The following is a 25291-nucleotide window of genomic DNA, read 5'->3' as shown; positions in this document are numbered from 1 at the left end:
GGGGGGGGGTGCGAATCGCCCAGACAATTTCTAAACTGCACTTCAGATGCGTAACTCGCGTTAATCCAGAGAGGCAATGCGTGTCCCGGGCGAGGAACGGGTAGTCCCGCCTCTTCGGAATGTGAGCGAGGCTTCATTCTGCCACAAACTGACATCCGCTTCGCACGCCACAACCAATTCAGCCTTACGCAAACTTCTGCGGCGTCACATTCCAGCAGACCGCCGTTGTCCATACATACCCGACGTCTCGGTCCAACGGCTGGCACTCCCACTTCATACTCAGGGGGGCCAGAGTCCGACTGACCTAACAGGCTCAAAGTAGGCCACGACCGCTTCCTTCCACATCTCTTGCAATTCAGTGTTCACTAATCTAGGAGCGCCGGCTGTGCACAAGGAAATGAAGTAGAGCAGGAAGCACGGTTCACACCAGCGCGAGTGCGCGGCACAAGGAAGTGGAACTAACAACAAATGACGACGGCATTTCGGTGAAATTTCGTATTATTGCTTTGCACTAATCGTGTAGCGCCAAGCATGCAACTCGAACGTCACCGATCTCCTAAAAAAAGGGATTGTGGTACAAAATCGGTGCGTAATATGAAACGCCGATCTGATGAAGATCTACAGCATTCGTCACGACCATTTTAGAAATACAGTGCAAAGAAAATGTGTGGCTCTGTACGTCGCACGCGGTTCGCCTTACAGCAATAAATGTACATAGCGGCTACTGGTACACAGCTACAGGCAGCAGGGCCGTGCGGGTGTGAACCGCGCTCCACAGCCTCCGGGAGAGGCTGATGCAACTGTCCCTCAGTTTACAAACATCTGCACGTGCTGGAACCACCTGTCCATGACGGCGCTGTTGCTGCCAGCAGCGCACAAACAAACCCAGATCTCCAAGTAAAGTATCCGTTATTGTTCTCGTCCGATTTGAACCGAAACTGGGTCGTGTGTAGGGTTACAGAAAAAGCACACGATATCAAATTTCAAGAAAATCATTTCACCTCTTGTCGAGTTCTTAGGGCTAGGGCACACAAAGGCAACTGGCAAGCGCAAGCGCAAACGCAACCGCAATTTCCAAGAACTGTTATCAGCCCGAGTTGAATGGAGCAGCGCACATGGAGGAAACTGCAACGCAACTCGCGGAAAGACTGAGAAACTCAACTTCCAGGGAACGGAGCATGCCAGTCTTCTCATAATTGCGTTGCCACGCGGTTTCCTAGTGTCACTTGTTCTATATTGCGCTTCGGGGATTCCTTTGTTTCTTAAGATGACACGAAAGGCTGACGAAGCTGTTAATTTTGTGTGCAGTTAACTGAGAAGAGCCTGGTATATATAACAAACGCCAGCCAGACTGTGCTAGGAAGGACAAAATAGATTTGGCCTGAGAAGGAATTTCTCACGAGACGAAGGAATCTGGATCCTGGTTAAGTTCTTTCGAAACAATATAAGCGTTTCAGTTTAAACTGTTAGAAGAACGGATGCACCCAGTATTTTCTTTACGCATCCTGTTGCATTAACATATCACTTATTTCATATATATTTCAGTCTTAGATGCACCTTATTACATGGTTCGGCTGCATACGGCCATCATCACGTGTCTTCTGTCTTACTAACTTGTTGCACTATGTCAAAATTTCGTATGGCATGTGAACGCGATCCTTCCCGATTAAAATAATTTGACCTTCATTCATTCATTCATTCATTCATCAGTAATCTGTCAGACGACAGGTCCACAGTCTCTTCCAAAACAGTTCCTCCACTTGATGCGATCTAGAGCTTTCTCCTTCAAATGAAAATATCCTCTTCTGTCCCCAAGATCATCCAGCATCTTCTTACGTCTTCTTCCTCGTCTTCTGGTCACTTCTATCCGCCTCTCTCTCGCATACATGGTATATCTGGTATCTCTGGAATCTCTGGTATCCAGGAAAAGTGATAATGTGGTAGTTTTTCCATTTGCTTTCCACATCGCAGTACAACAGCCGTTCAAACCACTCTGGTCACGCCTGTTGCTATACGAACTTGAACCATCTCGAGCATCATTTGCTTCAAGTCGCTGCTGATGACGCTGCTTCCGGCATCAGTTTTTGGTTTTTGGTTTTTGGTCTCTCTCTTCGTCTGATGCCTACCCTTTGACCTGTCCAGCAAGGGAGGCCCTGCCAGTAGCTACGCTACCGCTGGTATAGCTCTCGGGGTCTTTGGCATACTCAAACGCCCTCACCACGATAAGGTGGAGACACGAACGAGTGGGTGACCTTAATTAAAACAAATTAATTAACATCCCAATATTTTCCTTATGGTCGTCGTCCTCTCTTCTCACGCCGTCTCAACCGGTCTCAACTACCGCCATATTATGACAGCATCAATATTACTATCTGCCACTGCAGAAGGTAAAGGCCAGAAATAACAAAATACAATCATGCCTTACGTCGGACGAACATATCCACTTAAGAGAGTGTGAGCAACTAATCAATCATAAGGTTCCTCAGTGTGCGCTTGGTAATCTGGAAACCAGTTGCCTGCTTGAAGTTGGCGATTATTCTCGGAAATTTCGGTTGCGTTGCAGTTGCCAGTTTCCTTGGTGTGCCCTCGCTCTTACTTGCGAGCAGCAACAGATGCATTTTCCGTTGCGCCAGAATATATGAAACGTCACTTTAGTAGCCTGACGGCCTTATCCAACTGTTTATCTATTCAAGAAATATCGCTGTGTCAGTAACATATTATTAGCCTTTACTTTAGAACGCATTTGCCGCAATTATACACGTAAGAGTACGTGACGTGGTTCTGAACCAAGCACACAGAGCTGGATAACCTTGTTAACGGGTTGGGGCGGGTTGCTACGGGCAACTAGAGGAGGGCCTGACTGCATGATGATACTGTGTATCACTCCGCCGGGCTATCGCGAGAACTGAATTCATTCATGCCCGTGGAGGTACAGTCTTCGCTTCCCCAGCGAACTTCTACAGAAAAGGAAATGTGTTGTAAGAAGGAAAGGAATTCGCTAGTCCGGTAAAAATAAATTGCTTATTTCACGAAGAGGTAGACCACGCGAAAGTTGAACGCGGGGCCACCCCAGCGTGTACACGTGTCAAACAAACGCAGCCCCTTTCTTACCGAGCGCACACAATATCGCACAGAAGGCAGGCCTCTCGTGTGAGCATCCACTGGGTCGTGGGGCTTCGCGGGACCGCAAGAGGGGCACAACTCTCACACTGGACGAGTGTAGCAGTGCGTTGCTATGGAACCGTTTAACCTTGTGAAGCCCGAATTTCATTGGAATGAAATGTATAAACTCAGTTCGTGCCTCACAGGGAACGTTCCATCTGCATACTTCGTAAAGTAATAATCACGGCTTATTGTGAGGATCATACGGAGCACGTGGCAACCACTGCGGGTTAAATGGTTACTGATGAGCGGCTGGAGTTCGGTTCCAGGAACGCCTCTCTCTTATTCATCAGCTGACCAATCGCTGGACAGACTTAGCCCACTGTCTCGAATTTCAACACGTAACAGAAGACATTAGATTAGTCTGTATGTATGTTTCCTTTGCAAACCGGCTTTACATGAAGCCCACATGGAAACCCACTGCTGTGATGGAAGTATCAGCCAGAGGTTTGAGCTCAGGACAGCTGCGCAGTGGCCCGGGATCTTCGCGTTCTCTTGCTGGATTACGTTTACTTTGTCCCCATAAAAGAAATCAAAAGCATAGCGCAAGATCCCACGTTACTGCATCAAGCACGCACAGTAAGGTTGTCCCTTAACCCGTTTTAGCGTGAAGCTACAGGCCTCAAAGAAGGGGTTGTGTGTTGCATGATCCAGTGGAGCACAGGGCGCAGATATTACCGCTCCTCGCGTTTAGTAACAAAACTAGACCTCTACAAGACAATGAAATATCGCTCTAGAATTATTACGTTATCCACTGGCGAATTCGGTTTGTTCGGAGAGCCTTCGTTCCTGCTTCTCAGCTGTTCCGGGCGTAACTTTTGTTCCAGTAGCATCCCCACGGGGGGGTTCCTCAAGTGCAAGTGTCCCCGCATCCAAACTTAGAAACCAGAAACGTGGCCTGTAGCCAGAACAAATTCTGTGGGGAAGATTGTTGCGACTAAATACAGCAAAACCGGACGACTCAGCACACGGGAACACGCTCACTGGACAACGTTTTCATCCGCCTGTTAGGGCACGAGCCCCAACACGGGACACAGGATGAAACGCGCTGGTTTGTTTCTGTGTTACGTCGCTCTCACGCGACAGTGTCCCTGAAGGACAGACATGTAACTCAGGGATGGGGAACGCGACTGAAGTGTGCGGGGGGTAAGGAAAGCGTGAGAGAGGAGGAAGGACGGTGACACCACGGAGGTTATTCGCCGCTGAATTTCGACGGGTCACTCCACAAGTTTTAATTGAAGTTCTGGGCATGAACTTTATTCCACCGACAACCATGGGGCACGGCCGCGTAAAGAACTCCTGATGCCTGACTAGACTCACTTGTCAGTTCAAGTATTCATTCACTGCGTATGAGGAAATCAATGAACAACATTTGCCCCACAGATAACGCGCTGCCCCTGACAATAAACACTGACCGTTGACATCATTTCGAAGGCCGTACGAGCGATCCAACTGGGTCACGACCGACGCGCAGTTAACAAGTCTCGTTCAGCACCGCTCAAACAAAAGGGCCATGACCGGCCTCTGTGTGTCTGTGTGTGTGTGCTTTACAAGCTATAGAAACATGGAGCCTGAAGAGACACGAGAACGTTGAGAACGAGTTCTCTACTTACTTGACCTACTCTTCCACCCTGAAGATGGAGGCAATACGTTCTTCCAAGCGTCAGCGAACTTCTACTGGACTACGTGGCGTTACAATCGAGAAGAAACTTCACAGTCACCGCTGTGAGGCCGCAAATCCAATACGGCAGGAAGTGTCCAGATCTGAAGGTTCCCAGGTTGTGCCCGTTCGTCATTCTGGGAAAGCTGAAGCCCGGAAGCCATCTAAATAACATTTCGAACGATTCAACGAGCTTGCGCTGGTGGAAAAGGCCTCACTGTCTTTAGTACAAAGCCCAACCTCTTAATGCTGTTTAGGGGAAAAGCAGCTGTGTATTGTGACAAATGCACTGTGTGGGCAAAAAGCAGTGTTTTTTTACCGTTACAGCAAGTGGTACATATAGTTACCACGGTGCTTCAAGAGGTTAAGCACTGAAGAAACAAATGGTGGTCAGACTGCACGTAACCGCCGCATCGCGAACTGCACCAACTGTTGCAGGATTTGTGGGTAACGCAGATCTGAGGAACGTCGTGTCGGTCCACGTTTGGTCTCCGCGGTTTGGACGCCTGAGAAGCTAGTATATGACAGGCGGTGCCTGTTGCCTAGCAGAGTCCTAAGGGACTTGTTAAGGACCCATGAACGCATCTGAAGAACTGTGACCATCAGACAGACACGTTCCGTATGTACAAACACCGTGTCATCCCCTGGCACCTGCGAGTCGCCTGCAGAACTTCATGGCAGGGCAGCGGGTGAACGAAGGTAAACTTCTACCAGACTACACGGCGTCACATCTCCATAGTCACTGCCGCCAGAGCCTCTAATCTCCTTTAAATTCGAAAAAGTTCACTTACTGCACAAGAGACATATAGTCAGTCACTGGGTCATCAACGACTATGCATCAACTACAGTCATTTAGCGCCGGATGAAATCACACAGCACGGGCCCAGCCAACTCTCGTACGCAAGAATAACTCTAACTAGGGAGGATCAGCACTTACGGCGCTAACGCCTGATTCAGGAGGCACGGTGTGAAGCCACGCATTGGTGGTACACGAGGCCATTACCCTGAAGAAATTATTGACGAATTATATAGTCTACAGATATCAAAAAGTCAGGCGCCAGTGTCGCTCTGCCTCAGAATTTTATGTGGCCGCCATGTCAGTATTCTGTAGACGTCTCCAATAGCCAGTGTTTCACTGCACCACTTGTGCCCTTGTTGCACACAAGCACGATCTCTATTGCGTCTTTCGTTTCTTTTCAAGAAAACTTATTTCCCCTCTCTTCCACTAGCAACGCTCCAATCTGCCCTAAAACACCTGCGAATCGTCAACACGTATTTCCTCCTACACTTCTGTGTATTCATCTGTTTCAACTTCAAGACTGTAGGGGGAAAATTCATATTACGGGAAGCGTGAGATCAACAGTGGCACAAAGAACAGACGCCCTTCATGTGGAGGACGATCGTAGCATTCGACAGCACACAGCATCGTTGTTAAATCAACTACTATCAGCAGCGGGTCAATTTCTTGGTCAGCTACGCAACTAGCGGGATGAGCCCAGTGCAATATAGGCACGAGAGGCGACAGGAAATGCTGAGAACTGGAGACAGAACTGTTCAGTTTTGTAGTATGTCTGCTTACTGACATGAGGAGGCTGGCGACAATGCGCACTCCACCCATACACTGAACTACCACCTGCGCACTTGCTGGCGGTGCCTATGTCCACCCATCCACACAGCACAGTGAGGTTGCAGGAGCCTAATGAAATTGGCACTATACATCAAAATAAATGATACTGAGGTTTCGCTTTTATACAAAGCCGGGAGTTTAAAGCGCAGTGGTAACTATATGTACCATCTGCTTTAACACACTAAACCCTACATTCTGCCCACACAGTGTGTCTGTGTGTTCCGTATGGTTCTCACAGCAAACGGCGACTGTTTCCCTAAACAGCAGCAACCGGTTGGGCTTTGTAGCGGAGACGTAACGTTTCCTGTGAGGTACGGGCTGAAGGTGTTTACACACTTAGACGAACTTCAGCTTTTTGAGGGTTCAGGTGTAACAGAGATGGCCCGGCCACAGCACCCCAACAGCCATCTTCCGAGGAGTGCGAACGGATGTCGAAGTCTGTACAATATCACTGCTTCATTACATTCCCCCCCCCTTCTGCCTTTCCACGTTCACCCTTCCTCTTATTAACCTAAACGACGATAATTTAACTCTACTGCATAAGCGAACGGGAAGTTATTTAGGTTGGCAGCAGTGTATTGCTCTCTCGGGACTGAATAAGCAATTAGATCCAAGCCATTGGTTGCTTACAGCGCTAAATGAAACGTGTCAAGATGAAAATTTCCCTACACTGTCTGAAGTAACTGAGCGGTGAAGTAGAGCTACCGCAACCACATCCCACTCCATCTGCTTCGCTCACAGTGCCGGCTCCATCATCGGGGTCGTCTCCTGCCGGTAATTCCCCGACGCTGTCAGGATCTGAACAATGCAGCATCGAAAGGCGAACCGGGAAGGATCTGTGTGGACGAAAGCGGTTGTGGCTTAATTTAAGGGAGTGACCCATCATCTTCCTGGAGTGACTGAATAAAACCACAACAAACCTCAGTCAGGCCTCGAACAAAGCACATGGCCCGGTACTGAGGTTTCGTGATCCTCCTCGAGCCGCATTTCCTCCCCAAAAGGATCCCGTCTACGTCCCAGGGTACCTTGCCCTCAGTTCTGGCGCAGAAGCTCCTCAGAGCCGGACATTTGTTGCCAGCCTCACCCTTCGGAGGGATCAACACGTCCAGTCCGTCGTAACCTCCTTGGCTTCAGAATCCTAACAGCGCTGAACGACCTGCATAGCTCGCGCGAAGTTTTCCATGTTACTCCATCATTCCTACTTTCCACGTGATATTCGCTGACAGAATAAAAACACTGGCCGCAGGCAAGTCTGGACGGCTGATGCAAGCCCACAGAGCGTTGAGCGAGGCGGCGTGAGACATTTCACAACTGACCTGCCTTCCTGGAGTTGATCAACAAGAGCCCTATTTTACGGGTATCGATGGGTTTACACGCGGTTCTCCGAGATCTATTCCAGTGTTACGATTATGCATCCGAAACGTTGCAGAGAGCCCCGCTGAAACAGCGTCTGTCACGAGGATCTGGAATAAACCTGTCAATTGAACTGAATGTGTCTGCGCACTGCCAAAGATACGCGGCTACAAACAGAGTTACCTGGCCACATGATTCAGCTTAATTCGGTTCGTTGCGTGTTAACTTCGTCTGTTTTATAGTGAAACAGAACCTCGCGGCCCGTGTCGCCAACTTCCACCAAATTTCTCAATTTTTGCAACAAAAGAACTAAATTCCTTTCTGTAGGTAGCCACTCCAACTCCGGACCACATCAAACGCTGCTGCCAAAACACGGAAACTCATGTCCACGTTTTCTTCAGCCGCATCTCCCACTTCATTCCGCAAAGTCTCCAATGGGCTCCAGAATTCGGGCGACCATATTCCACAAAACTTGGTTCTAAAGGCGTTTCAAAATACACAATGGGTCGGTGTTATCTCCCTACATTTAATAACGCATGTACGCGGTAACTGCCTTCTAAAAGAAGTTATTGAAGGAAAGATAGAGGGGCGGATAGAAGTCACCAGAAGACGAGGAAGAAGACGTAAAAAGATGCTGAATGACCTTGGGGACAGAAGAGGATATTTTCATTTGAAGGAGAAAGCTCTAGATCGCATCAAGTGGAGGACCTGTCGTCTTGGCAGATTACAGATGGATGGATGTACCGCTAAACCGACTGGCACAGAACTCGATATTACGGATATTTGCTGAAATGTGTCGAGACATCCAAATTTGGTTAAAATCGGACAACGGGAACGGACACTACGCGCGTTAACTCGCCAGATGTTTATCGGAACTACCAACATTTGGAACAGAAGTTGCATGACTTTAGGCCGAACATCCTTTCTCTCTGGATTCAACGCGCCTGCGCAAATGAAGCCGGGCAGCAGTCCGAGGAATCCCTTCAGAAAGGCTCACAACTCACTTGCAAACATCAAAACTGAACGCAGGATAATGTGGGCTATAACATTAAGTTTAACCTTCCCATCGTGAGAAACGTCAGCATCACACAACCCGTCCATCTAAGGCTGGAACTAACAAGGGCACTCCGTACTTCCCCCAGCACAACGCGTATCTCTTCTTCCTCATACAGGTAACGTTGTCCCTGAACTTAACTAAGCACCACGCCATGAAGATGTAAGCGGACGTACAGCTTCACGCCTCGGTCGCCTTAACCACCGGGGAAATATCTGGATATAGCGATGTAGAGGGCCCAGCCGGATGCCATTCAGTGACCCTCTTAGTGCAGTGGATAATCACTAGCGTGACTGAGCTACTCCGCCCCGTTTCTCCTTCCTCCTCCACATGCTGTCAAGTATTTAATATCAACCACTTAATTTTCTCCAAAGTCGCAACAAAGGCAAAATATTGGCCGCGCCATAGCTCAAGCGGTTAGTCGCTGGCTTCCCGATCCCGAGTCTGGTCAAGTGGGATTTGTGGTGAACCCGCTGGGGCGGGTTTTCTCCGAGTACTTCGGTTTCCCCTTCATTCCATCAAATTCTCCATCATCATAATCACCCGGGGCAGGCTACAGTAGGGCAATCAGTGGCCGCCGTGCCCAGTGGACTCAGTTGGACTCCACCCCCACCCCCACTAAGCGAATTAAGGCAAAATACTGAATTCCGATTTGGAAGTTAACAATGTTCAGACAACAATGAACAAAGTTCTATCAGGACGCCAACAGTGATACGGAAACGAATCACAGGAGATAAATAAACAAGATCTGTACATCTGACAGCCGAGGAACGATGAACTGTCAGTAAGTTGACAAGGCTGCCATCGACTACTGCATCTGAGTTAACATTTAAATACTTCCAACCACACAGCCTGCATCCAAACGCAACAAAGAATTAGGGCAGATCCTCCCACTTGGCCTGCAGGAAATTCTAGTTCCTGCTATTGACACAAGAGGCAGCACCAGACACAATGCTTCGGTACACGCGATCACCTGGTATATCGCTACTGCCACTGGCGGCAACTCGACGAACCAACAGGATCACCCCAGTGTTAAGTGTGTTGTCAGTGCTCAGCCTTGACGTCCAATCACCGGTGGCGTACCTTCACGGACTGAGCTACGAAAGCAGCTCTACCAAGAAATCCATATGAAGATGCTGCTGCCAGGTTCCGTAATTCTGAATACTGTGGCCAACTTTTAGGTTCCCTTTAAGGTGGAGAATTTGGCGGCCAGCTGAGAGAATGTCAGCTTCTCGAAACAAGTCGGGTCCTGGGAGTGAGCTACTTAGTGCACCTGCTCTCCTGCGTTTTGATACACCGTCTGACTGACCCCTAGAAGCGCTACCATCCGCCTTCAGGACTATGACATCCGGCTCTCAGGCCCACGTAACTGTGCGGACAGGCCGACTTCTGGATTGTGCGTAAGAAGTAGGGTGGCACAGTGGTTGCTGCTGCAAAACCGGAGGGAGGGTGACGCGCTGTTACAACCTCCCATTTGAGAGACTGATGGGCATGCAGAACGGGCACAAAACCAACAGATACATGCAGATCCCCATAAATAAATACAAATTAAATTCACCCCAAGTAACGCAGTCGCCAACAGATGGCACTAATTTTCATGCCTGCCACTGGTCTCCGCTGACTCGTCCGCTGCGAGAGACGAGCCCTGCATCATCTGATGATAATATTTCGTACCTGTGATATGTATAAAACCAGCGGCGAGCTCTTGTGAACACGGTAAAGAACCTTCCGGTTGCTTTAATTGTTTCTTGCATCCTGTTGTGTATTTAATCAATATTAGAGTCAATTTTACCGACCACACAACATATTTTTATTATTATTACACTACATGTTTCGACCTCAAGAGGTCATCCTCAGGTGTACGAACACAGCTGTATAATTACACGCAATCACATTCGTCTGCTCACAGAACAGCAAGACCTCCAAAAGTGAAAAAGTGCAATCTATAATAAAATTTAACTTTAATTCATGAACGTTTAATCAATAATATTATTAAACTAGTTAAAGTGAACTTGACGCAGTGATGAGCGTAAGTAGGAAGTGAATGAATACAAGTGAAAGTGAAAGCACAACAAGTGACCTGAATTGAAATTCGATTCACAAACTTTAAATTTTTTAAATTAAATAAAATTTTTTAAACAATTTTAAATTTAAATGTTTAACTTTTGACTTTTAGAACAATTTTAACTTGTGTTTTGTGAGAGAGCTTGATATATTATTGAGCGTGGGCCTGAATAAGATACAGGATCGAATAAGTGAGAAGACAAATGTGATTGCGTGTAATTATACAGCTGTGTTCGTACACCTGAGGATGACCTCTTGAGGTCGAAACATGTATTGTAATAATAATAAAATATGTTGTGTGGTCGGTAAAAATGACTCTAACCTTCCGGTTGCATAACATGTTGGGAAGTTGAGTGGCAGAGCAACTCAGTTCCACAGAGCGTCAGCTAACGAAGCGGTTCCGACTGCAGAATGTATACAGCGCTGAATGAGACGTAAAGGCGAACGTTTAGCGGTTGTGGCTACTCTATGGTACTATCCCAACACGCGGCCGAGGGGGAGACAGATCGTACATCCGCTATTGATCGCCACTTAAAAACAAAAGAGAACAAGAGAGTGCAATGAAAAGCAACTCCAGTGGTGCCACTGGTCTAGCGCGATGCTCCAAGTATCACAGAAGAAAGAAGAGCAGAGGCTGGCGAACTGTAATTCGTTTCTACTTTGTTGTGTCGCCATGGCAACCGGGGCAGTGGGGTGCGAAGTGCACTGCGGTGACGGCCAGAGCTGGCACACACAGACAACACTTTCGGAGCGTACGCGCTGTAAGAATTGTGGAAAAGGTAAGAGGGAGCAACATAAAGTGTCTCATTTCTCTCTGCACCTTCTGTTCGAGATGCGCGCACAAAAGCGCTGAGGTCTGTCTTCATGTGAAGGGTCCGTTGCTGTTGTTTGTGACCGAAGGTGTGAAAGGTATGAACAAATTTTAACAGAACTCCCGAATTTCACATTTCATCAAAATCTGTTCAGCGGTTCTCGAAATGTTACACGCGGACAGATATTCGTGGCGAGGCGGGCAACGAGCGAGAATACAGACCACAGCGGGCCCAGGTTATGATCTCCGGACCACATCAATCAAACAAGGGGAACTTTAATTCAGTCGGTGTCCGCGGGGCGGCAGCATGTGATAGTCTTCATCTGATTCCGAATTGAAGCCATCTGTCATGCAGCGCTGAGAGCAAATCTGACCTAGGGCACGGCGTGGCATTTCGCCGAGTAAAAGGTAAAAACAGCCAGGAAGATTCATGACTAGCTAAACAGAACTGAACTTCTTAACAAGCTAACGGTGTCTCAGCAACTCAGGAAACCCCCTGCCTTTTGTGAATCCCGAATGTTCATTACCGCGTCCACAACGGTCCAACAGTCGTCCCTATCCTGAGCCACACGAAATAATCCACATACTGCTAACATCACGCCCATGCAGCCTACATGCCTCGCCCATCATATCGTCCTTGACTTGACCACCGGAACAATATCTGGTGAATGGTACAAACTATGAAACTCCTCGCTGTGCAATTTTTTTCAGTTTCCTGACCCCCCCACCCCCCAACGTATAAATATTCTCCTCGACGCCATGATCTCATGTAACACAAATCCACTGCCATGAGCACCCCGGTTTCCCTACACAGCCACCCCCAACCCCCGCCAAATTACTAGCTTGCGCATGCGCCCTCGCCCAACATCCCTTCGAAGCTTGAGGTTCATCCGAATAATAACATTTTGAGTTCCTACGTCACAGAGAAGACTGCGTGTGCACTACGAAGACCAGTCGGTTCGTGCCGTTTGGGCCCGAAAGCTCCAGGGCAATCTTCTCGGGCGGTGTTCAGTGGATTCAGGAATCTCCCGCATCTCCACCGCCAGGGCGGATGTCGGCACACGAACCGCTGCAGTTGATACGTCCACGCCACATGATCCACTTTCTGAGTGCAACAGTGGCACAAAGACGTTTACTTATGAACCATTTCACATCGCTTTACCAGCTACACAGGATACGTGGCATGGAAACCGGAAAGGATCAAGAAGGAAGATACAACCTGCTTTCTCGTCACACGCCGAAATATGCAGTGCAGTGCAGTGCAGAACAATCCTTCTGAACGGAGCCACACGGCGACAGCTTTGCGTGCACCGCTGTTGCTCTCAGGAAGTTTCCATGACATCGTGACAAGTAGCAACGCCTGAGGCTCCTGGAGAACTTTCCAACCCCCCTGCCCGCCACCCGACACGGCGCAGATGCAAAATGCATCCCCAGGAGACTCCGCGTCTTGTGCAAACAATATGCTGGAGGAAGTACGTGACGAAACGAGCGTAAGACGAGCGTCTTCTAATTTCAGAGCACACACAATTTTGAGCTACAATACGTGTAAGTGCTGCTGAGGGCTTTATGGAGTGTGATCGCTGGGATTAATACGGCAGAAACTTCAACGTAACGAAGTTTAATGGTGTCCTTACGGGGGGGGGGGGTTACGAGATTTCCCTTCGCATTTGCGGCGCAGTTCCCTTTATCAACCTGGCCATGAGCGCCATTTCAAACGAGAGCTAAATCGGACGAATCTGTCCCGGGGTCAAACAACACGCATGGCTACTGATATTACTGTGCCATGTAGACCTGCTGCTAGGCAACGGCCAGTAAACTGAAAGAGGAACGGTATTTTCTGCGGGATCCGTGCCAAGATGTTATAAGCATGGCAGCGAGAATTAAAAAAAAAATCTCCGGTCGTGATCCTCAGGGGGAAGTAAACTAATTCGGACTCTGGGGTAGTCAGTTGAGAGTTGCAGAAGCTGGTAGGTGAGGTCAGGGACAGTTCGGGAACCGAGGAAGGGGAGTTTTCGCCGTTGGAAGCCGCTACCAAGCAACGCAGTGAAGACCGCGACTGAGAACACTAGTGTGTGACAGTGACTTGTAAAGTGTAGTCACGAGTTGTTAAGAGTTCAATAAATCTGATTAGCAAACGAAACACCGTCTGTAGTCACCCCATCATGTGACATTACTACACAGTACAGTTGATGTTACGTTGATACGACAGCAAATATAAGCACACAAGAAAAGCACTAAAGATAAACACTGCATGTGGGTACGCGTTTGTGCACCCTCAGCTGTTCTGTATGGGTGCGAAACGTGGGCTCCTGGTCTCATGAAAGAACGCATACGAGATGCCTAAAACAAAAGTGTTCAGGAAAGCGATCTTACCTTAGGACGACACAGCAAGTGAGAGATACAGAATGTTACAAAACAAGGAACTCTGTGATGTATACAGGTCAGCTAATGTTGGGATAGTGAAACACTAGAAGCTACGATGGGCTAGATATGGGGGACACAAGCACTACATGTACACAGAATCTGCATTGTTAAGAAACAACTGGAAAGCACTAGGTTCCAACCTCGAACGAAAAAGAATTGGCTCTATCCTGGCTGCCGTTCGTCTCAGTTCCTGACGCAAATGCAAACAGACAGCTCCTCGTTCGGCTCAGCCTCAAATACCTCAAAATCAATGTAAAAGGACTCTAATTCCATGGCGCGCGATTTCTATTTCGTCTAGTATCCATTTCACCTTTGCCTGTCTGGTTGCTAGGCGACGTCAACATATTTAACAGTGCAAAAGGGATCTATGTACATTAATGAGTATTGCCAGTTTCATTACTTCAGTTGGTGTAAGCGCGATGCCTGCGCTATTAACTGAGCAGAAGAGGTCGATGCTAGAGGTCGCCACAAGTCGGTGGAGTAACCAAACTGCCTGCCATGCGTCCGTAGCAAACATCACCAGTTGGTAACACGTCAATAAATATCGGCCGGTCTGGGCCGAGTGCACTGTAAGAGATTTGCAGCGAAATTGTCTCTGCTGACGTATCCGACCTGAAGCCGCTGTTCATCACAGTCGGTACAAAAGACAGGTCAGTTGATTGTGCACCTTCCGCTGACATGACTCATAAATTGTTATTTAACGACCCTGTATCAGTTTCGGAAACTACACAGCGTCTAAAACTTAGGAAGATGATAGTAAGAATTTGAGAGGGTGTGATAGAGACCTGTAGCTGCACAACTGGCAGCTTCTCAAGACGTGCTCAGCTCCATGAGTGCTACCGGCCTACTTCTGTGTACAAATCGCGCATTGTAACCTCAGATATACTGACGGCCAAAAGTTCTGGTAAACTGAACCTCAGACTGAGTCATTCATACTTTGCCTGAAAAGGAATTGGCCGTGGCCTACTTTGCAACACAATACCAGCCTTACAGCCCACTTCCGGTTTAGGCGAACTTCTAAGAATGGCGCCATCTTATTCACTGACGGGAGGTCGGAGACAACTGAACGAGTCTCAGAGGGTTACGAGCCGCTGCTGGGAGTGCACTTCTTGTACGATCAAGCGGTCCCACGAGACAAGCACGTCGGACTGATGGGCCTACGTTGCTTGGACTCCCAACAGGCACACATAGGGAACGATTATCTAGAAGGCACTTGGACAAATGGCCATGTTACAACATGGCATAATGTCTTGAGACAGGGATGTCCAACCTTTCGCTGCCCACTGCCAAACTGATTTCAAAGGGGTGAAGTCCTTGAGGAGCTGACATTGGTATTCTCTTACGAAACATGAAACGTTCATTACGGTGTTCACATCAGCCTCCTCTCGGACTCTGCCCTCAGCTATTACGATCAAGTTGACATTCCCATAAACTACTTCTCCACGATCCATTTTAATAGTATCCTCCCAGGCGTTACAAACCCGGAAGACCGCAGTGGAACACAGCAACTTCTAAAGTGAAGTTTGTTGTGCAGACCAGAACTTCAGTTCAACGCATCGCTCCCATTTCTCTTCAAGAAGTCTGTGAAATCAGAATTCGTCATTAGAGGGGGTACCCGCGGATTCCCTGGTAAATCCCTCACAGAGACCTTGTGCCTCGAGGGCCACCAATTAATTAAATTTCGAATTTCCTACACCAGACACTGTCAGAGTGAGCCATAGTCCACTTTTGTACTGTCTGCTGCTGCTGCACCGGGACTGCCCCCGGGGACGCGTAGCCTGGGCAAACATCTTTACACGGCAAAAACAAAATTCCTTGCTTCCCGGCAGACAAACATTTTCCGGGGGGGGGGAGCTCAACACGGCCTTTAACTTCACAACATGGCCTGTTTATTTAACGACGCTGTCAGCAGCTGAGGCTGTGAAGTGTTCGTCGAGTGGTAGGATGACTTGGCAAAGATTAATAGGAAAGGATTTGAAAGGAAGCGCCAGTCGTATGTCTAAAGGCCCTATCCCTGTAGTCGCCTGAAGAGACTAAGGAAAAACATGAAAGGCAACGGCCGGGACATTGTGCTGAGCCCATCGAAGCAAACAAGTAACAGGCAAGCAGCAGTTCTTCTTGTTCTCCTCCCCGATGCGAGTCACGCTCACGAGTGACGGGAAATGCACGGTGTCTGTTTCTTGTAAAGGATGACCACACTAACATACGTACAGTTCCTGTGGCGACAGGCCGGTGATTTGTGATGATTAGCTACGATAATTGGCGTTAAACATATTGCAACCACTTTGTTACAATCGTCGGCTCACTGTGAACTAGGCTCTCCACTCAGCCTGTACCTGCAGTGGGATGTCGAATTACCAGCAGAGGAACGAATACAGTAACTCGAATATCGAGTGTAGTGTCACGTGATGCACCGGACAGCAATTGTTGCGTCACTCACCACGCGTCCATGTGCCACTCTCGCACAAGCGACTGCCGCATAAACACAAGTCGGCACCAAGGACAAGTTTTAATTGCTTTTTAAAGTAATTAAAAAATTTTTAAATTCCAATGTCACTTAACGAGGGTGTTTTCTGCTGACGATTTTGGGCGAAGGGGGAGGTGAGGTATTTGCATAGGCGTAGTAAAGCAGATCGATGTGAACCCGCCTCTCACTCTGCAGTGGCGGCTCCAATTTTCCGTCCAATGTGACGCCACGCCAAAGCCACGTGTCTTTGTGACATGCTGGCAGAAAGGCCGGACACAGGCTCATTTCGAACAAAACGTTATCTCACGTAGGATGTGACACCGTGTAGAGCTGTAGATTTCTGCCGACATTTCGAATGAATATGCAGCCTCCGTCTTCAGAGTCCAAGAATAAGCCAAGTAGCAGTCTTCCCGGGATCCGTGGATTTGGGTAGCATTGGTAGTCACTGGCCACAGCCAGCATTCGCATGCAACAAGCAGTACAAAACCGCCCAGCACGTGCACGCCACTGCTCGGAGGGCTACAGTGACGTGCAAACACAATCACACCCGCTACCATCACCGTCCTATGGCTTGCTGAATGACCAGCCCTGCCCAGGGCTAACAGTGAACCTGGACAGCTCCGCTGGTATAGGCACAGGGCTACAGTCCCTTTCCAGGCCGGAACAAGAGACTTTCCCTTCTCTAAAGCAGCCAGACGGGCTCTGGACCCACCCAGCGGCTATTTGTCCGGGGGCAAAGCGACAGGCTGACCCCTCACCTCCATCTAGTGCCCAAGTTAAGAACGGTGGAGCTATTCCTCCACTCCCCCACACGCCTTAATGGGGCAAGTTACTTAATTACTTATGTACAGGGGCAACTGTGCCCTTTTGACTGAAAGCGCCTGCGCGGGCTGACTGATCGTGGGCAAGGGTCGCGCTCCACTAATTTGTGTCGTAGCTCCATCCACGAGGGAAATCCTTCGACTGACTTCCCGTATTGTGTGGAGTGCAGTGGGGGGGGGGCGTCAAGACGACTCGGGGGTATTGTGACATCACTGTGGCCTAAACTTGCGCTCCGAGGGCACATCGTGCTATTGAGACGCGTGGGAGCCGCGATAGCTAAGGCGGTATAGCTACGGGCTGCAGGACCCACCCAGCCTCCTATCCGTGTCTAATGCATGCCGGGAACTGTTTCCTTGGAAGCACAGAGCGCGTCTCCATCTAGTGCCGGGGTCCAACAGAAGAGCTATACCTCCACTCCTCCTCCTCTTCATTTAAGCATAGGGACTACTTTACCTTGTCAGATGGGACAAGTTTTCAGCTTTACGCCCCTGCCACTTTATCCCCAGGGAAACAGCCCCATATCTGTTGGAGAGCAGGCTAGGTGAGCCCCAGTTCCTCGGTTTCTGGGCCTCGAGCCCAGTCGCATTACCGAGCGAGGCAGACACACACAGGAGGGTGTGATGGGATGGACATGCAGCATATATAAATCTGTAAGGAGGGGGAGAGCATTTGGAACAGTGAGAACGATCTAAGAACTGCCGGGAGCCGGATTTAGAGGAGAGCGACATGAGAAATAAAATATCAGGTTGGTTCAGTGTCGTTACAGAAGCAATGTAGCTGCGTGTGCGGGTTGCGCATGCGCCAGTTCTACCCTCATTGCATTACTGGGGTGGGGTTATCGTTTGTTCATTTCCACAAGACACAAGGACAGCGTCGGCAAGTTGGGAACTTAACGTTTAAGCACCCCCCGCCCCTGAAGACGTGCGGGGAAGTAGATGTTAAGCTCGGCATGTCTCGCTCCAGAGCAGCTCCACCTTTGCTGTTTGTTTCGCTTGCTATCCGAACCTGAAGATGTGGGCAGTACGTTCCTCCGGGCTACACGGCGTCACATGCAGCACACGCCGTAGCAACGTGAAGACTAAAGCCCTACATACAGAATGACAACATTTGCACGATTTGTCGGGATCTGAAAGCAGATCTCGGACAGAGTCTCTTAAGTTGAGTGCGTACGGAGTTGCTATCGTATTGATCAGGGCGGAACATAACACCGGGCGTGCCGCGGCTTCCACGCACATGTGGGAACTTGTTGGTTATTTAGCGACGCTTTCCATTGTAGTTCGGGTATCGTGCAGTTCACTTACTGTAAGTGTAGAGCTAATGGTCCAACGCTACACACACTTCAGATGCAAGTGAAGGATACATTATCTTGTAGGACGAGCCATTTTCAGTAAATTTATAAGAAGTTCAATTTGGGCTTCATCACTGGTAACCAACTGCTGTCTGCCGGAAGAGAGATGTACAGCCCAAACTCCTTCGCCCTGTGAGCACAGACCGAGCTGGGCCCCTCCACCGCCGTCGCTATTCCGACCGGCAGTAACTAACTCCATGGAGTACAGCCCATCTTCAGTCGCTCAGCTACACAAGAAAAAAGAACCAGGAGTTTCATCACCGTGTTCATAAGGGCGCGCCACTGGCCCCTAGCTTCAGCTTGAGGAATACTGTCAACTCTCCCATCCTCACATCTAGGTTAGGGTCGTTCTAGTTAGCCGTCTCCCTTCTCGGCTGGTACGCGCCAAAATTACATTCACTGAATACAGACTGGCGCCTGACCCCAGCAATCAACCCGTCAGTCCGAAACAGACGGCCCGGCCTGACGGGCTCGCGCTGACATGTCCGTCCGTCTCTCTGTGAGAGGAGTACTCTTCGGGACGCAAGGGGAACTGTTTTCTGCCTTGCCGTGCCGCATATCGCGCTCTCACCTGCAACATCTGGCCATGGGGAACGAATTTCGCTGCACTGACCTGACGCAACTGACGCCGTTCGTGTGATTTATATCCCGTCAGAGCAGGCGATGCTAACGCTCTGCTCCGAGACACGGGGAAATTCTTAACTAAAGGCGCCCACTGTGCAACGAACTCACTTGTGCGCAAAACAGACACATGAGGCACACCACACTCACTTGACGGAAATGATTGCTTTTGAAGTAACTTAACGATGCTTTATCAATTGCATCGTTACTTAGCGCCGGCACGCCAACACGGCGAGGGGGAAGAACCTTCGCGCTGATGCGGCAGTAACGAAACAAGACTCGAATGCGGACACCCGCTATCCTGAGCTGTTCGTGGTTTATCCCAGCCGTTCCGGGGAAATTCCGGAAGAGCACCTTTCTGTTCGAAGTTATACAGCCACTGTAGGTACTGACGGCATCTCGTGAAACAAAACCTGGAACTACTGTGGTCCTTGCACGAAATGAACCCACAATGTGGCGGTCATGTCCACGTGTTTCACACGTCTCAGAATGCAGAACAAATGAGGAGCGAATTCTGTATCCTGCGTCTGGGTTGCATTAAGTTTGCTTCCTATGGAGCAGCCTGCAGGACAATGACTGGACCAACGTGGATTGGACTTAAGTGGCCCAGGAGTGTTTTCAGTCTGTTTACTTATTTGTGATTTACATAACGACGCAGTCAGCACCTCGACCTCCACGTGACGATGAATGGTGCTGAGCAGTGAACTGGTACGGATATGCAAGGACGCGGTCGCGGCTTCATTTAAGCTACTATCCCAACATTCAGCGGTAATGGCCGCGAAAGCCACGGGAATCCCTGTGTCCCGGCCGAGGCTCGAATCGAGCACATCTCGAATACACGTCTAGACCACCCTTCGAACGGATTTTCAATAAATTTGGTACCCACAGCCTTAAGCAGACATACTGTCAAAGCTTAAAACGCAGTCCTTTGTATGAAGGTCTCAACAGATTTGTAGATGTATTCGGACAAAGCTGGCTCACAAAGATGACATGCTACTGTAGCATGTACACCCGTTCCTAAGTAACGACTCTGAAAACAACGCCCGTTGCTAGGCAACAGATTCCTAACACGCACCAATAGACTAACCGGGAAGCGGTCCGTGCGACAATTGTGTGACACAACATATAAAAACTGTTCGAAGCGGTGTTTTCTGTGCGGTACGCGCCGAGGTCTTATAAGCGGGACAAGTATAGAATTTGGTTACTTTGGAGACAGTCGCTGGAGAGAAGGGCGTGAACACGGATGCTGAGGAAGCCACGGTTTTTGAAGCCGTTACCAGGAAACGACTTAAGACACGGCAGACTGAGAAGACCGCCTGGTACAGTGGACTGCAGATTGTGTTATTAGCGACAACGCTACAGTTACTTGCAGAAGTTCAATAAATCCAATTGCCAAGCCAAACCCAGTACAGTCACTCATACACGTGACGCAGTGTTAAAGGTTTATGCTTTTGTCTCGCTGTTGCCCTGAAATGGCACTGGCCTCACCGTGGCGCCACCTGTACTAATCCTGTACCGGCAGAGAAACAATTGAATTCGGCATTGCGTGCTGCTGCTGATTGGATTCCTGCACGCGTCTGTTTACCCGACTCAATTATTCTGTTTCAACAAAAGCGTCTGTCGTTATTCGTCATTCCCCTGCAACGGACATGTATCGAGTGGAGCGTTGCTTCTAACATGAAATTCAAAACAAGCGGCCGATTTATTTAAAAAAAATGTGTAAAGATGCTGATATATAAAAACCAAAACATTAAAATATACAAGTTCATAGTGTTATCTGCTGTTTTGTATGCGTGGATCACTTTAGGGCGTTACAATTATCATCTCGTTCTGCAAGAGCAAGGGGTTGTTAGCCCCGCGCAATGCCCCAACTAGAGAGACATCGGCATACACAGCGCCCAGCGGTGGGCTGACTAACTAAAATAATCGGCAGGAAACGGTCGTGGCCTAATCAAGGCATTATCCCAACAATTACCTGGAAAGCTTGAGGAGAAACGACGAAAATTTCCGTGACGACAGCCGAGATAAGAACCGAGGGCCTCCCGAACGCAAGACTGAAGCGTCACCACTACACTAACCTGCTCGGAATGTGCGGTTTCACACCCTGAGGATGGTCGAGAACAGGGTAACTTTCGCTCCTCGCTACATATTGTAGCGTGTAGAGCCGCTACTACGCAACGGCCGCAAGATTAAAAAATATACCAGAGAGCCATTTCTAGGCAACGGATAGGTAAACACGTTCCCGCGACAACGAATCCGCATGAAACAATAGAGGTACTGTTGGAAACGGTGTTTCCTACTTGGTCTGTGCAAAGGGCTTATAAAGACAACTGAAGCAAGAATCGTTCAGTTGGAAGGAAGCCGCCGTTCAGAGAAGACTTTAGCCCGGAAACAGAGGAATAGCTATTGTTAGAAGCCGCTTCCAGACAACTACTAGTGAACAGACTGGAAAGACTTAGCATGATTTTGTAAAGTTTGGAATAGCGATAGTGTCAGAGTTAATTTGTAGTTACGACTTGTAAGTGGCCAACAGATCTAATATCCAATCCAAAATAAATTACAGTAAGTAAAAAATAACCTGCCAGATAACAAGAAAAAACGAGAACAAGAGAAAGTATAGGGGGCGTGAACGTAAAGCTACAGACATTCCGACAGTATATGGAGGTAAACAGCAGTCAGCTTCATGCTCGGGCCACCTTGCCCAAGCCAGTCGAGCACAGGAGACTGGCAGGCGGTTCTGAACAATGGCGTTCCAGATGAGAATCTCAGTACCCCTAATGTGAAAGGAATCCCGGACGTTTGGTTTATTTATTTATCTGAAGTAACTTCGATGCCGGTCACGGTAGCCGAGCGGTCTAAGGCATGCACTGTCTTCGCTCGCTTGGAAACCGGGATCGTGGGTTCGAATCCCACTCAGGGCATGTGTGTGCGCTTTTCTGTGTTTGTGTACAGGTAGAGGCCTTGCGACGAGCTGATCACCCGCCCAAGGAGTCCTACCGAATGTGTAAGATCTAGAAAAACCGAAGTGAACGGAGAAGTTCATGGAGGTAGGCCTAGGCCCACTGGGGCTGTAGTGCCAAGGAAAATTCTGCAGCTGCGATCTGTCAATCGCATTATGGCGTCGAATATTGGGATTAGCGAATAATTGATTGGAAGGGATTCGGAAGGAAACGGTCGTCGTCTAATTTGAGATATTATTCTGGAATTTGCCTGGACAGATTGAGAAAACCAGGCAAGACATCAGTCAGGATGGCTCGTTTCCGGCCGATATTTGAATCCGGGACCTCTCGAATCCGGAGCAAATCAATAAGTACACTCAGAATAAATAAAATGACCCAAAGAAGCATCGACATATAGACGGCTTCTGAGAAACTCGGGATGGGCAGACCGTGTAAACAGAATGAAGACAACTGCCTCAACACGGCACGGGGAGACGAACAAGGGGAAAGCGGTGGGAAGATGATGTCGAGGCCGGTACAGGCCTAACCCACATCAGCAGCAGCTCAAGCGCCCTTACAGCTAAACAGAGCAGAACTGAAGTGGTGAACATGTCCCATAAGCCGCTACTGCACGATCGCTCACTATTCACTCCCCTGTTTGCTTTCCGACAGAAGATTTTCTTTTAAGCAAATTACGTCTTCGATTGTTATTTTAACAGCCACCAGATGTCTCCACTTGTCCGCGTCATCTTCGGCTGTTTGCATTTAAGGGGAAGAGATGAAACAAGGGCCGCGATGTAACTTCCTGTCGTTCTCAGAATTAATGCGACTAATCTACTACGTAGCACTCGGGAGGTCCCGGGTTCACACCTCAGCCAGGGGACCGGCTGTTCTCTGCCGAGTTTTTTCGTGGTTTTCTCAGTGCCTCCAAATGCCGGGACAGTGCCGTCTCTGAAAACGTTCAGGTACAGGATATCTACACAAGTGGATATGTAAAACTGGCCACGACTGCTCCTTCCGCATCCTTTGCAATTCATTATTCACTAATCATCCTAAGGCATATGCCGTCGTGAGATAAACCATTACGTCTGCAGCACGATGAGCAGAAAGGAAGTGGTCAAGGTCTATTTAAAACATTGCGGAGGGACTGAAGAAAGCCTGTAGGCGAGGTCGTGGTGTCTGAAGGGAAGCTACGGCGAGACACCGGGGCGGGTTGCCATTTCCTGCACCTACGGCTCAGGAGTGCAAAACACAAAAGGTCAGGGAGTGGAGTTCACGTAGAGACCCGTTGCTAGGCAAAGACCTCGAAACAAATGACAGAACTGCCGTTGCTATGCAATGACTCCGAGACAGGCGAATAAACAAATGGCCGTCTGAGCAACAGCTAGGTTAAAACGTTCCCGCGGAAATGAATACCCACGCAATAGTAGACTTACTGTTGGAAACGGGGTTTTTCTATGCGGTTCGTGCAAATTTGAGTTCAACAAAGGAGGCTGAGAAGAGATGGCGCTATAGTCAGTTGAGAGTTGAAAGTCCGGCTGTGAAAAGACTTAATTTGTACTGTAGTTACATTCAGACTGTTTGTTATAATTACTATGTTAAAATCCGTTGCCATGATACGACTAGTGAAGCCTGAGAAGACTTAGCGTGTGCTAGTGATTTGTAAAGTGTGCAAATCAGCGATATCGATGTACTCACTCGTAGTTCCCAGTTGTGTCCATAAATCCAATCCATACCCCGTCTACAGTCACGACAATCATAATTAAAATTCAGTTCCTGCTGCACAGAAAACACACTGCGTCTCCGTGACAAAAGACGAACCAGTCGAAGCTGCTCACAAAAATAATGGCTGTTCATGGTGAGACTCACACGGGGAGCCGCTTCCTGACGCTACAGCAGATGCTGCGTAGTGTTACCACTTCACGCATGTCCAGAGCGTGCGAAGTCAAGTTCCAGGGGTCCCTGAGGGGGCCATAACACGAAACGATTTGCCATCGAACATTCACGTTTAGTGTCCAGGAGTGCCCTCTGGGGACCCGACATTTAAACTCCGGGGAACATCACCCCGCCACCACCAGGGGCTCCTGACGCAGCTGGCAAACCATGCATCCACCGAACCAAGTCCGTCTGTCTGTCCCTCTAGAATGCGATACAACACAACACAGCTGTAATTATGCATCACACACGCGCAGTTCAGTCACTCCTGGCAGGAAGATACGTATCTGCGTTGCATTTCTGGTATCCGGCGGCACTCAAAGAGACCTTGGCCAGTGTCCGTCCGCTGCTCTCCGCTTAAGCAGCGCAAACGTAACCTTACTTTTCCAAAAGGAACTAATCCCGGGAGGGGCGCTGGGAATAAAGTGCCCTCCCGGTGCCCCTGCTGTGCGCCTATGAGCTTCGACAGGGGCAGTTGCGTGTGTCCGTCTGCAAGCACGCAACAATTTCATTTTCATTCAATTTCGTATAAAATCTGTAGACAGACTACAGTTTGGGTCAAAATTTCACCACCACGACCTACGCGGGTTTCTGCGCAAACATCGCTAAATATTTATCTGAACGAAAAAGTTTAGAACGGAAGTTACAAAGAAAAGTAACATATTTTATGTCCAGTGCATACGTTTTTCGGTATTGAAGACAAGCCAGAACTAAAACGAGCGTACGCGCCAGACTCGCTTGCTCCCCTCCGTCCTGCCCCCCCCCCCCCCGGCCCCTCTTCTCCGAAACTTCGTCCGAAACACGGGCACTTGGGCCACACACCCAGTAAGTGCCAGCATCTCGCACGTCTCCGCTGTTACATGCAAGCAACTTTGCGGGAACTTAGAAACTATCATTAAAACTTTCAGCAGTTCAAATCTATCAAGAGCGTAAGAATTCCATGTCGCTGTTTGTCCTACAAGGCCATGTGTCGCGTGCTACGTGTCCACTGACTGACAGCTAGC

General features: G+C 48.8%; 1 protein-coding gene across 4 annotated transcripts in view; it reads right to left on the bottom strand.

The window, feature by feature from the left end:
* LOC111863570 (very low-density lipoprotein receptor) overlaps positions 1-25291 on the bottom strand; it is a 116799-nt gene that overhangs the window by 41572 nt on the left and 49936 nt on the right. The window lies entirely within an intron of this gene.

Source organism: Cryptotermes secundus, unplaced genomic scaffold (assembly GCF_002891405.2).
Source record: "Cryptotermes secundus unplaced genomic scaffold, Csec_1.0 scaffold184, whole genome shotgun sequence".
Taxonomy (NCBI): domain Eukaryota; kingdom Metazoa; phylum Arthropoda; class Insecta; order Blattodea; family Kalotermitidae; genus Cryptotermes; species Cryptotermes secundus.
The sequence above is the reverse complement of the archived record's forward strand: the minus strand, read 5'-3'. Positions and strand labels throughout refer to the sequence as shown.